The following is a 12,551-nucleotide window of genomic DNA, read 5'->3' on the forward strand; positions in this document are numbered from 1 at the left end:
GTCCAGAAGACCTATACAATTTTTTTTCCTTTTGATTTTTTTTACCTGGATTACTGAGATGCATCAGGACAGTACTACATAACATTTTAGACACATTCTAGACAGTTTATCAGCTAAAAAAAGTTAATTTGGGGGTAAGTTACTCTTTAATCAGGAGAACTATGTTAGATTTTTTTTAATAATTCTAACCAAGCTGCTAAAATTTCTATGTCAGTGAAGTTTAGTTAATCCTAAACAGCTAAATGTACACCAAGCAAAAAACAAACAAACAAACAAAAAACAAACAAAAAAAAAAACTTGGGAGTCAAGAGAATAAAACTGACTGTCCAAGGGGGTCCTATGTGAGAGAAGTGKGGAAGGGGACACTAATTTTTGTTGTGGTCTTTGGACCCTCATCTTAATGACGCCCCTGCATCCCCACTGAATAAATGACCAGACTATCCCTTTAAGTTGAAGAACACCTTTGTATTCCAGTTCAGGTTTTCCGGGCAACACCTGCCGTCTGCGAAATTCAATTAAGGACTCCTCTTCCCACTTGGWGCCGGTCTCCAGGGCAGATCTTCCGGGCGACTTGCCCTGTAAGAAATTAGAAAAATGCAACAATAAAAAACTTAAAAAAAGAAAAGAAAAAAAGGGGGCAAAAAACTTGATACAAAAATGTGGGAAGTTTAATAGTGAACGCTTTGACGCCTTTCACCGTAATGACACACGTCCCCTCCTTCAGCTGGAAGTCTAAAACAGGTAAGAGTTTTCCTTTCATTTCCAAACACTTCTCTGTCTCTCTCGCGCGCGGAAACAAAAATAAAGTGTTTCCCGCTCCAGCTGCAGCCGCGACACATAAGAAAGCAGGGTTTCACAGTGTGGACACGTTATGGTGGCTTCCAGGACTGTAAACACGGCGCGAGCCTCCGGTCCGTGTGTGCCGAAGCAGCGGCAGCAGGTCCGGTCCGGAGCGACTCAGGGCTGGAAACCCTCACTGTACCTCTGGAAACACCGGACAGGACCGGGCTTTCTCCACACTTTCATATTTCACACAGTGATAAAAGTTCATAACCGTATCTAAAMACTGAAGGGGAGCGAACGCACATAAAAATAAGTTTAAACTTTTTTTGTGTGTTTGATTAAATTCGTCCTTTTCTCCCCCTGAGCTCCAAAGAAATACAGCTTTTCTTCTGAAAGATAAAGAAAATTAAACACGCYGACTTTTCTTTATTATTATTTATGCTGCAGCTTGTTTTGGATGTTAGAAAGCTGTTTTTTTCAGTTCACACTTCTGCAAAAAAAAAAAGAAAAAAAAAGTCAGTTTTGGGTGAGATTTCACACAGTGACAGTTTTTTAGTGAAGAAAAAACTTAGTGAAACTCCTAAACAGGTAGTTGGTTTGGTGCAGTCTCATTTACTGTAAATAGAGGAACCATAAAAAAAGTGCTATCAATTTTCAAAAGCTTGATTTGAGGAAGTTCAGCTCATAAAAAAATAGTTTTCAAACGGATTTATTTATTTATTTTTGTTTAAAYACATAAACTTTCTCTGTGTTTTGCATGGTTAATCAAAGCGGCTGCATTCAAAGCAGCTAAAACAACAAAAAAAATCTGATATGTGCAAGACTTGATTAATACATCAGTTAATTATTAGTAGTTTTATTCAACGAGCCATTTTCTGCACCTCAAGTTTGCAGTAGGCTCCCCCCTATGAGTGACTGTGAGGCAGATTTTATTACTTCTACCTAAAGTAGAACAAACAATCTGTTAAAACACTGCCTGAACCGTGCATGTTTGGTTAGTTGTGATCTCTACAAAACACCACTATGATGTGAGATTTAATTTAACACGCTTCTGTAAAAGGGTCACCGTTTGTTCTTCTGTGCATCTATAAATGTCTGCTGTATGCTTTCCAGTGTGTTATTATTCTCAGGGATGGAGATGAGGACAGGAATAGATCACTGGCACTTTAAGCCCGGATTTCTCATATTCTCGCCGGATCTTTCTCCTTTGCTAATTATTGTGTTGTTTTCAGAGCAAATATGTCATATCCATGGCGACCAGGCAGGTTTATTGTCTCTCCTGTGCCATAGCTCACAAAAGTAATTAATTACCCTCTTTTTTTCTTTTTTCTTCTCCCTTTCCCTCTTGTCTTTGGTTAAACAGATCAWGGAAGGAAGATGGAGAGCCGTCTTCTGTATTAAAAAATGCCRCTGCTAGTACAACACAAGGTAAACATAAAGTTTATTTTGCAGCTTTTCCAGTTTTGATGTTCCTTCTATGCTTTTATTTGGGTTTTGTCTCACAAATCGGCTGAAGAGACAATTTTGTCATGCAAAAAAAAAAGATGCATTATGCACACAGAGTGCTTTTGAAGTATTTTTTTTCATTGTACCCTCATGATGCAGCAGCTGTTCAGCCTTACTGTTGCAGATGTATTCATGCATGCAAAGCGAGCCCACAGTTGGCACACACACACACGCAGGCCAATAAAACACATGTTTAAACATGAAATCAGCTCGCATTTTGTGTGTTTTGAATAGAAACCATTAGCCGGCTTAAAGGTAAGTTTGCTCCGGCGGTGTCTTTTATTTCGTGAGGTCACCAAAAATAATAACCAACAGCAGGTGTCCTCACAGGGGGACAACAGCTCACCTCAGTGTACGGCAGGTGTTTTGTCCCTCTGCCTTTATGCTCAAAAAGAGCCAGGATTTGGTCAGCTGAAGGAGTTTTGCAGCCCCCTCGTCCCGTGCTCTCCCTGAGTGTGTGGCGGGACTGTGTCGGCATGTGTCTGCTGTCTGAGGGTTCGTCTCTGGCTGGACACCGGCCAGCCCTCACTGTCAGATTGGTGGTACAGGTTCTCATCTCTCATCAGCGTTAATGAGACACTGTAGGATCTATCTGTCAAACACACTGCTCCTCTTCATCCACGTATCTTCCTCTCGCTCCTTTGCCTTCCTTCTTTCACAGTCTCGCTTTGACACGGTGAAAGTGAACTTCATGAGATGCAAAGTATAAAATTGCTTATTGTCCACATATTTTGTGTGTTTATGGTAGGTTTCAGTTGATGTTTCTCTAAGATTTAATACTTTATCTTTTGTTAGCGAAAYTGGTTAATCAGTATCTGATGCATCCACTTCTTAGTGCTCACATCTCTATCTGTCAGCTAAACGCCTCACGTCTCACAAGTACCCATCTGCATTTGTCAAGGGGCGTGTAGAATTAAACCCATGTGTATTCATTTTTGTCTCTTTGACCTTGGCTGTGGACCTCAGATCTGTTGGTGTCAAATAATGTCTGGCCGCATTTGACAAGCTTCAGGAGCCATTACTTTTGTTTCCCCCCCACAGCACATAATCTTTATCAGTTGTCCTGCATGTAATCATTTCGTACGCAAACTCACACAGCCACGACCAGAGTTTTCCCCATAAAAACACACAGCCGTCAACACGTACAGTTATACCAGTACAAATAGCGCGCATGTTTTTTTAATCATCATCATTGTTTTTATTTTAGTGCTGAGGAAATGTCCTTTTTGCATGCTTGATCAGCCAGTAGAGAAATCCAATATAATGGAGGTTCAAGGTGAATTGCATCCCGTGCGCCACCCCACCCCATTCGACTGAAGGAATATTCCAAAGCAAAATAAACAAATCACACAGACAACAGTAATATAGGGTTGATTTTGAAGGCATGAAATAAGTATCGATTAAACCCTGCAGTTCATAGATGAAAATGGCCTTTTTGGTAATTTGTCCTGGGTCCTCTCAATACGGTGAAGAAGGAGAGAAACGAAGGTGTGGGCTGGGGAGGAGAGACAGTGCGGACAGGGCGGAAAGGAAGACTAGTCGGGAAGAATARGACAAGCGAAAAGAAAGACTGGAAGAAAAGCTTTTGCAGACTTAAGAAGAAACAAGCTGCCCCTCTCCGAGCTCATTATCATTCTTAATGAGTCTTAAGGAAGAAAGAAGCGTTGAGCGTAAATGCACGGTAATCCTTACGCTGGCCAAGGTTAGCAGGGACATCAACACACCGTTTCCAGCTGGCCACTTTGGGACAGGGAGCACAGTTAAGGATAGATGTTCAAGGAGAACGTGAGGACGTTTAGACGGTGTGCAAAGGTTATAAGCCCTTTCCCCCAGCTTGTAGCTTTTCAGTGCTCGTGCCACCTGGCATTTAATGAGTAAACAGATCTGCATTAGACTGGACAAAACAACAACCCTTTGCCTTAAGACAGTWATAACTCAAAGGATAAAACTGAAATCCWTGGTTTGACAGGATTCAACCTAAATCAGCACACTTTAGGTGTGGTCCAGAATCTCGCCTTTTAAATGAATTCAATTCAATCATTTAACAAAGTGCCAGTTACTTGTACTGGTTGTTCAGCCATGTTGCTTTAATGGAAATCCAATGCAGTATTTATATACCGTACAGAATTTACAGTCCAGTGTTGTGTCACATCATTCATCCTACAGGGCTAATATTATTAATGTGCAGCATTTCCATTTGTTAATCAAACCAAATGTGTGAATGTCCGTTGTATCAATCTTAGGCTCCGCTGAACTACACAGGAAAGWCGTAACACTGCGTCAACAGAAAACTCGATTTTCACCTGAGTTGTAAGAAGTTCACTCTAAAGTAAGAGTTGCTGTAATATTTGAGTGTGAAACATGCTGGATGAATGATGTCACTCAATATTTATGTGCTTGAAAACACTTTCGCTGATAGCTATGGAAGCAGTTTCTGCATTTCTTTCTTTTGGCCACTGCCATAAAAGGTGGGCGACAATGTAATTGTTTCTGTCAGTGTACAAGCATGTCTTTCTATCTTTGTGTGGACATTTCTTTGACATTAAGCAAACCTGAGGACATTTCTGCCTGGTCCAAACAAGGAAAAACCCCATTTTTGGGTCAGRGGTTAGGGTTTGGGTTAAAATATGAATTAAATTTAGGTTAGGTTTATGGTAAGGGGTCAGGTCAGATATTGAGCTATAATTTAGCATTRTAGTAGCTTGGAGTCATTCACATACTCACAAGTCTAAGATTGTGCAAAATCTTTTATTAAAATTTTGGCATGCATTATAGTAGGTGATTTACATTTCTTCAAGAAATGACTGCATTCTTTTTTTTTTCTAATGTGCTGGTCAGTTCTAAATCACCTATGACAGAAAGTGCTCCCTGGCAATAAATGAGTTTAAAAATAATAGTAATAAAATATAAAAAGCATCCTGCCCAACCCTAGCTTTGAACGCCATTAGTAAAACAATTCATGACAAAGCACAATAAAAATATCATTGATTGAACAGAAGACAAGCTTCTAAAAATAATCCCTGTCACTGTCAGTTGGTTTGTTCCACAAGACCATCTGGAAAGTGGTCCTCTCCTGAAACAACTTTGGCAGGTGCTGGCACAATGAGTGAATTTCCAGCAGTCGGATCAGAACAGTGATAAACCCGAGCAGCACCAGCAAGTGAAAAGGAACCAAACACAGTATTAGACACTGATTTCTTCAAATCTTTGTGTTTCATTGTGCGAGTCACTTATAAAGCTTTGTTAAAGTTAATAAATGAATGAAAGCTCTTTGACATCGTGCTTTTATGGTTTTTGTTTAGCCGTCGTGCTGTCCTTGGGTCAAAATGACCCCCTTCATGATGGCTTATTTTTGTCATAATTCTCCAGCTGGCCACTTATTAAAAAAAGAGTAAATATTTTATAAAGCTGTGGTTTTGTAATCCTGAGGCTGCAGGTTGTATCCAAAAGGGCAACTAATTGCCAAATATTTCTTTCAAGTTTGCTTGCTGTGGTGACCCCTGCAAGAAGGGAGCAGCCGAAAGAAAACTAACATTTTAGGAATAATTTTTGTAAAGAATAAATGGTAATTAATAAAACAACATTAATAAAAATGGTGCGCTATAACTTAAAAACCCCAAACATGACAGAAGTCCCTCTGCAATGAATCAGGACACATTTTAGGATTGAAACTCTTTCAAAAGCAGTCCCTTTATTAACTTAGCTCACTCCTTGAAGTGTGACATTTTAATTAAATTGAACAATTTATTTTATTAATAAAAAGAATACTGTTGCACTGTTACTGACATATAGTTAAATAAAACAAATCAACAAATAAGTAAAAAGTTTGTAGTGTTTTGAGTTGATTTTGTGCTTTTTTGTGTCTAGTTCTCCATTTTTTGGCTTTGATTTAATGAGCTTCAGTTTTATGTTTAGTTTGCGTCTTCCTCATTTCCTGTTTTGTTTTGAACGTCCCAGTACCTCTTGTCTTTATGTTTACTTTTTTTTCTCTTCCTGTTTGTTGCTCACATGGGTTTTGTTATCGATTGGCACTGACCTGTTTCTCATTTGTCATTTATTGTTCAGAATTTATTCTTCATTTGTGCACAGCAATCATTGTGTGTGTGTGTGTGTGTGTGTGTGTGCGCGCACCTGTTTTTACTACAGAGTGAGGACAATTTGTGCCATAGTTACAATAAAAGTGAGGTCTTTGATGTAAAGTGAGGACCTCTTCAATGTCCTCACCTTGTTTGCAGTTCTGCTGTGCTTTACTAGTTAGGTTTGGTGTGGATTTGCTCAGGATGGGAGACTGTGATGAAGTGATTCAACGCAGCCTGCTGCTTTCTTCTTTAGATTATTCTTTAGATTATTCTCTTTATGTACAGTGCCCCGAGACAACGTATGTTGTGACTGGGCGCTATATAAATAAACTTGAACTTGAACTTGGATTAAGTTTTGGTTCAGGTTAGGGTTGGGCGATATTGGCAATAAAATTAATCACAATTAATTGTGGTATTTAGCCGATAACAATCAATTTGATGATTAATCCCCTGGAGTCCCTGGATACCCTTATGTCCTAGTCACATGACCAATTTAGTGGGAAAGATTTGCTCTTCGTAAAAATCTTTTTCAAACTGTCAAAATCACAGACTTCAGGCTATACTTCAAATTTGAAATTGTGTTGATAAATAAATTACAGAACTTTTGTTTAAATGTTCGTCATATTTGAAGCGGAGAGGAGCACCGAGCGGACTGACCAGGGAAATCTCCAGTCACTCTGCCTGGTGGCATTAATCGTATTAATCGTCAAGTGCCAAAAAAAAATTGATTAATGTTTTTCTGACGATTAATTGCAGACGATACGATTATGCCAAACCCTAGCTCAGGTTAGGGTTAGCTATAGACCAGTAATGGTTAGTTTTAGGGAAAATGTCTGGGTTAGGCATAAATACAGTTACAAAAATGAGTGGAAGTCGATGCTAAGTCCTCAGTTTGATGCGCAAAGGATGTGTGTGTGTGTGTGTGTGTGTGTGTGTGTGTGTGTGTGTGTGTGTGTGTGTGTGTGTGTNTACAAAAATGAGTGGAAGTCGATGCTAAGTCCTCAATACTTATTTTACCTACTGTGTGTGTGTGTGTGTGTGTGTGTGTGTGTGTGTGTGTGTGTGTGTGTGTGTGTGTTTGTTTGCACTTTTACTGTTTGCAGCCTGTTTGTTCCCTTGGAGTTCAATTGCACTTTCAACCTTACTGTGTAAAGCTGTTCTGTTTTGTGCTGTTTGGATTTCCTGTCCAGCTGGGCTTGTAGTTTTGTACAGTTTAGTTTTTGTACACAGGTTTGGTTTTCATTCTCCTGCCTCCTGTGAGTCCTGTTTGAGTCCTGATGATGCTCTCTCACAGAGACAAGGCCAGGATTACATCATCTCCTCTGGACAGGCACTRTACTATCCCACCTCCTTTACTCTTTTTTAATTTATAAATGTTAGAGAGTCATTTTWGTGTAAAATGTGCTCCTGCAGCTAAAATTGTAATGCCACATTTCCGATATTCYCACTGTGTTGGGATTCCAGGTAACTCACATACCCCATGACTGCTGAGGGAAAAAAGTGTCTGAAGTTCCTCTTTTTTTTCTCTCCGTTTCCTCGTGCCTTACATCAGCAACATGCTCCCTTCAACTTGTTGGGGGATTTGGAGTGTTTTTCTGAGCATTAGCAGAGCTTTAGAAAACTCGATCAGCTGCTCCTGCATGTAAACAACTCTCCTGTTGGCATGGTAACATAACAGATGTCAAAAAGTGCCAGAAGTAACAGCATAAATCGCTTAAGCAACCAACCATCCATACAGGAATGAAAAGGTGCCAAAATGTATTTTTTTAGAGAGAGTGAGGGGAAAAAAAGGGACMAATCTCAGAAATGTACTAAAAGAACAGATGAGAAAATAAAACATGCAGACATAACTAAAACATATGCTGCACTTGGTTTCACACTTGAGATTTTTTGTTTATTCAAGTCATTGTTAAAAAATGTGAACAGTCTTAGAAGTAATACTTCCCCATAGGACTACATTGTGTTCTTCAAAACATCAACAAAAGCTTTTCTTCCGTTGGGATTTGGAAAATTCTCATTTATTTCAATATTGTGGAATAAACTGTAGATCAAACCTAATTAGAATAAATTTTGTATTTATCATAAAAAACAGATGGCTTAGTAACAAATATTTTTGGCAAGCCTTATATCGAAACTTGGGGATGAAATTGAATTGGAGCCGTTATTCAACTAAAAAAATGCTAGAATTTAGGATATTGTTTCCACAGACATTCAAAATATGTTCCCAATATTTTTCGCCCGCAAATATTCCTCACAGTGCTACTTATGTTGAAGATGACTCAATGGATTTGTTTTGGAATGTTTTGTCAGAGAAGGAGACAAAGCGCAGTGAAACTGGAGCTGATGGTGTAGAATTCGTGTGGCCTTTTGTCTTGTTGCTCAGTGTAATGCCATGTCTGTGCCTGTCTGTCATGTAAAGATGATTTACAAGGTGACAGATGTTCTCAGACCTTTGCACATAAATGCACCACATTTTGTTCTATTTTTTCCCTCTTTTAAAGGTTGAGGAGTGAAATGCTTTTAACGCATCATGTCAAACTCTTTTGATTCCTTTGGCGTCGCTTGCTTCTTTTAACTGGATGTTGAGCTCAGATGCTTGACTTACCGTGCCTTTCCTGTCGTGTAAAAAAAAACACCTAGGCTATAGGCCTGTAGAAACAGGCCGTCTTCGTCATCATTCTTCTCATTTCGCTGCGTTTTGGTTGAGGGAAGCAGGGTTGGCAACCTGCTCTTTYAACTGCCCCCTCCACCCCATCACCTACCACCCGGCGCCCTCCGGGGAGCCTCAGAAGACAGAGAGCTATCACCATGGTGAAGTGAACACAGATCCCACACACACCGGTCCATTGTGACTGGCGTGCGTTGAGGTGAGAGGGAACAAAATGTCAAAGCAACAGTTTTTTTTTGTGTGTTTTTGTTTTTGCCTCAACCCTCGGAGGACATGTGCTCAGATCCATGTTCTCAGTCGCACCGCAGAGACTCTGGGAGTTTAGAAAACAAGCAACGTGGAAAAACACTGTAAATACATAAAAATCTTTGTGTTATATATCAGGGCAGACCATAAAACCCATAGGAGAGCTTTAGTGTTGTCTCCTGATGTAATGATGGTGAAACCTCGAAGGGTCTGTTTCTCTTAGGGTCTTCTTTTACCTCGGTGTCATACAGCCAGACGATGTTAATACACTTTGAGTGTTCAGTTCATGCTACCCTTTGGCCTGGCGTGATTCAGGCATCTTACCGTTGGATAAAACACCATGAAGATGGAAGGGTCTTCTAGGTAATGTGGCACTGAAAAGATGGAGCAGCTTTTGCCCCCAACCCTGAGGAAGATGTGGGCTGTTTCCTATGACAGATTCAGGGTTGCTCTCAGTCCCAGAGGTCGGGAGGAGGAGGTCAGTCTGTGCCAGAGGGCCTAAAGGTGACTTCAAACACCCAACCCTAACGTCTGGTGTAATGTCTGAGCCYCCTGCCCTCTGCTCCAAGTAAGAAACACCCCTCTGACTCCTGGTATTAACTATAATACACATCAATTTTATTTCCATCTWAGGGTCACTGCCAGGGTGCCGCTTACTACAACTCCAAACTATTTTATTATGCAAGAGCCAGAAGTCTCATTAATATTTGTTGATATGTAGTCGTAGCAGTCAGGCCTTTTCATGCCAAGTGTGTAAGAGACTGCCATCTACGTTCCCCGAGCAGATGCAAAGGTGGAGGTCCTGAGAGATCCCGCTTTATGTTTGGAGTCCTCTCCTTTCTCCTTTAACGGCGACCTCAACCACAACGCTGCTCCCTCCGTCTCAATCAGCTCTCTGCTCTAGTCTCTCTTCAGAATTCCTCTTGGCTCAGAGAGTAAATAAATTTTTCAGCATTTATTAAAATACAGCTTTGCCAGAAGRGGCTCCTCTCTCCTCTCCTATTGCTGCTCCAGTAATTAGTAAATTGATTAGRAGAACTTCAACACACCTCCTTGGCTCTTATCTCCCCATTCTAAGACAATATTGCCGTGCCATGGGACGGCGTAAATATTTTAAGGGAAACCCTCAGTGAATCTCATTAAATGGCTCTGGGGCAGAGCAGCTGTCTCCCGCTGAAGGTCCCAGCCAATTTTCTAAACTATGATTAAAGAAAAGTTTTGGATTATTTAAACACGCCATGTCCTGTTTTATTTTATTTTATTTTCCAGTGGTACCGAAGACCTCTGTGATTTCCTCTCCACTCCTCCCCCTTCCCACCAATCCGTGCCAGAGCTSCTTCTCTCCCTTTAGATCTATTAGTTTGAAATCGTTTGGGTGATGACTCTTTGAAAGTGGTGGTCATTCTGGGATGCCGTGTTCAAATGCATTGCAACAAAGACTTCTCTTTTGTGCACAAATGCTAATTAAAATTTTTTACCCCCCATCCCCAAGCTGCGTAGGGAAAGACTTGGTAGCAATTTGGCAGATAATCAAATTGCATTTTAAATGGAGCCATTTAAAGATGACTGGGGTCTGCTCACAGGAAGACACAGTGGCACAAATTAAGGTTAAATACGCTGTTATGTTCCTTGAACAACACAACAAAATTCACCCTACAATAGGTAGTTGCATTTATGCAAATACATGTAATGTTTTTTTTAATTGAGCAAACAAAAAAGTACACATTTGTTTTTTTTTTTTCACAAATGCATGCTGGCAAAAATTCCTTTTTTTCTTTTAATTATCTGTTGCTAAGTGCCCTCTTTTAYTAATGTGCCTTCACAGTCTGACCAGTTGCAGCAAAACACTAACATGACTCGAATTGTGTTACCTAAGAAAAACAATTGGCTTTAATTTTAGATCTTCAGCCCGACTGAAATGGTAAACTGGGTGGAAAATGTTGTCAACAGTTATGTTTGTCTACAAAAATATGTGCTTAGAAGCTGTCCCCACACATTTGGTATACATCATTAAGTTTTTCGAGGCCAATCTAACTGTCTGTTCTCACAGCATTCCAGTACATATTAGTGACATCTCGTTAGCAGAAAACAGAAAACTGACACAAAAAATTTGGGAAACAGGCCTAAAGTGTTTATCTCTCAGAATAAGTTAAATGCATGATTCTGTTGAAAYGATGGATTCGGATCAGACAGAAAAGCATCTCTCACCCCCACTTTTTGTGTCCCAGAATAAATAAAAGCACCCCCAACCCCACCCCCACCCCAGGTCACATTTTATKTAACGTTAACCATTTATTACAAGAGCAATACTCCACATTGAAACAGTTTATAACCATAAAACTCTGTTATAGGCAGCACAACAAGTGATGCTTGACTTGTAAGTTTAAAGGGCTGTTAATTGGTTGTGATTTGTTGGCTGCCCAGYAGTGACTCTACCACGGGTGGAACATTACTCGGCTGATGATGATACGTGATTGTTGTCTTCGTCAAATTAATGAAACTTAACTCTGTATGAATAGTTAGTCTTTTGCTGAAATGATAAAATAATCTCAGCATCATATCATGCCAGTGTTTCCACAATACGTTGGCCTTAGTAGGGCAGGRGGCTTTTGAACACAGAATGTTGATYKACAGCAGAAATATTACTAGTATTTATTAAAAGAGCGCATAGCTGTTTAAAAATAAAAATTACGGAACATGAAAAGATAAAATTTGCATTAGTTTAATCTTATATCTCTCTCACTTAAATAACAAATCTACTGTAGCTAATATGTCYAGTCATAAAACAGTTTTAGATATCTGAAATGCAACTGTGGTGAAACCAATTAAATGTAAAAACAGCCTGCCATACTGGTGAGTTTCTGCATGTTTACTGAAAATGATCTGCATCGATCCCAGAGCAGAAACTGACTGTTAAATTGGCAAGATGGACTAAGGAGCAATCAAACGCACACATCTTCCCTATATCTCCACAGTTAACAAAAACAAAATAAAACAAACAAACAAACAAAAAAACAAACTCTTTGGCTGTTTTTACAGCGGGAGGGAGGGAGGATTTATCCTCCGCGGCACAACATTCCAGTTATAGATGAGAAAATAGCATTCATTATGGTAGTACACAATAAACAAATAAACAAACAAAGAAACAAACAAACAAATAAATAAATAAATAAAAGTCTAAATTTACTCCTGTAATTAATACAACCCCTCAAATTTATGAAAGGGGTAATTGTTAAGCTGTCAGTTCTGTTGGTGGGGTGGGTCGCCCT

The 12,551-nt window shown here is 39.7% G+C and overlaps 1 protein-coding gene across 3 annotated transcripts in view; it reads left to right on the forward strand.

Annotated features, from left to right (window-relative positions):
* Positions 1 to 1,912: 1,912 nt before the first annotated feature.
* casz1 (castor zinc finger 1) overlaps positions 1,913 to 12,551 on the forward strand; it is a 179,863-nt gene continuing 169,224 nt past the window's right edge. For all 3 annotated transcript variants that reach the window (XM_014015776.1, XM_014015775.1, XM_014015777.1), the window contains exon 1: positions 1,913 to 2,211. The gene's annotated coding sequence lies outside the window, so the exon portion shown is untranslated. The remainder of the gene's footprint in view (positions 2,212 to 12,551) is intronic.

The sequence above is a fragment of the Austrofundulus limnaeus genome, unplaced genomic scaffold (genome assembly GCF_001266775.1).
Source record: "Austrofundulus limnaeus strain Quisiro unplaced genomic scaffold, Austrofundulus_limnaeus-1.0 Scaffold134, whole genome shotgun sequence".
Lineage (NCBI taxonomy): Eukaryota > Metazoa > Chordata > Actinopteri > Cyprinodontiformes > Rivulidae > Austrofundulus > Austrofundulus limnaeus.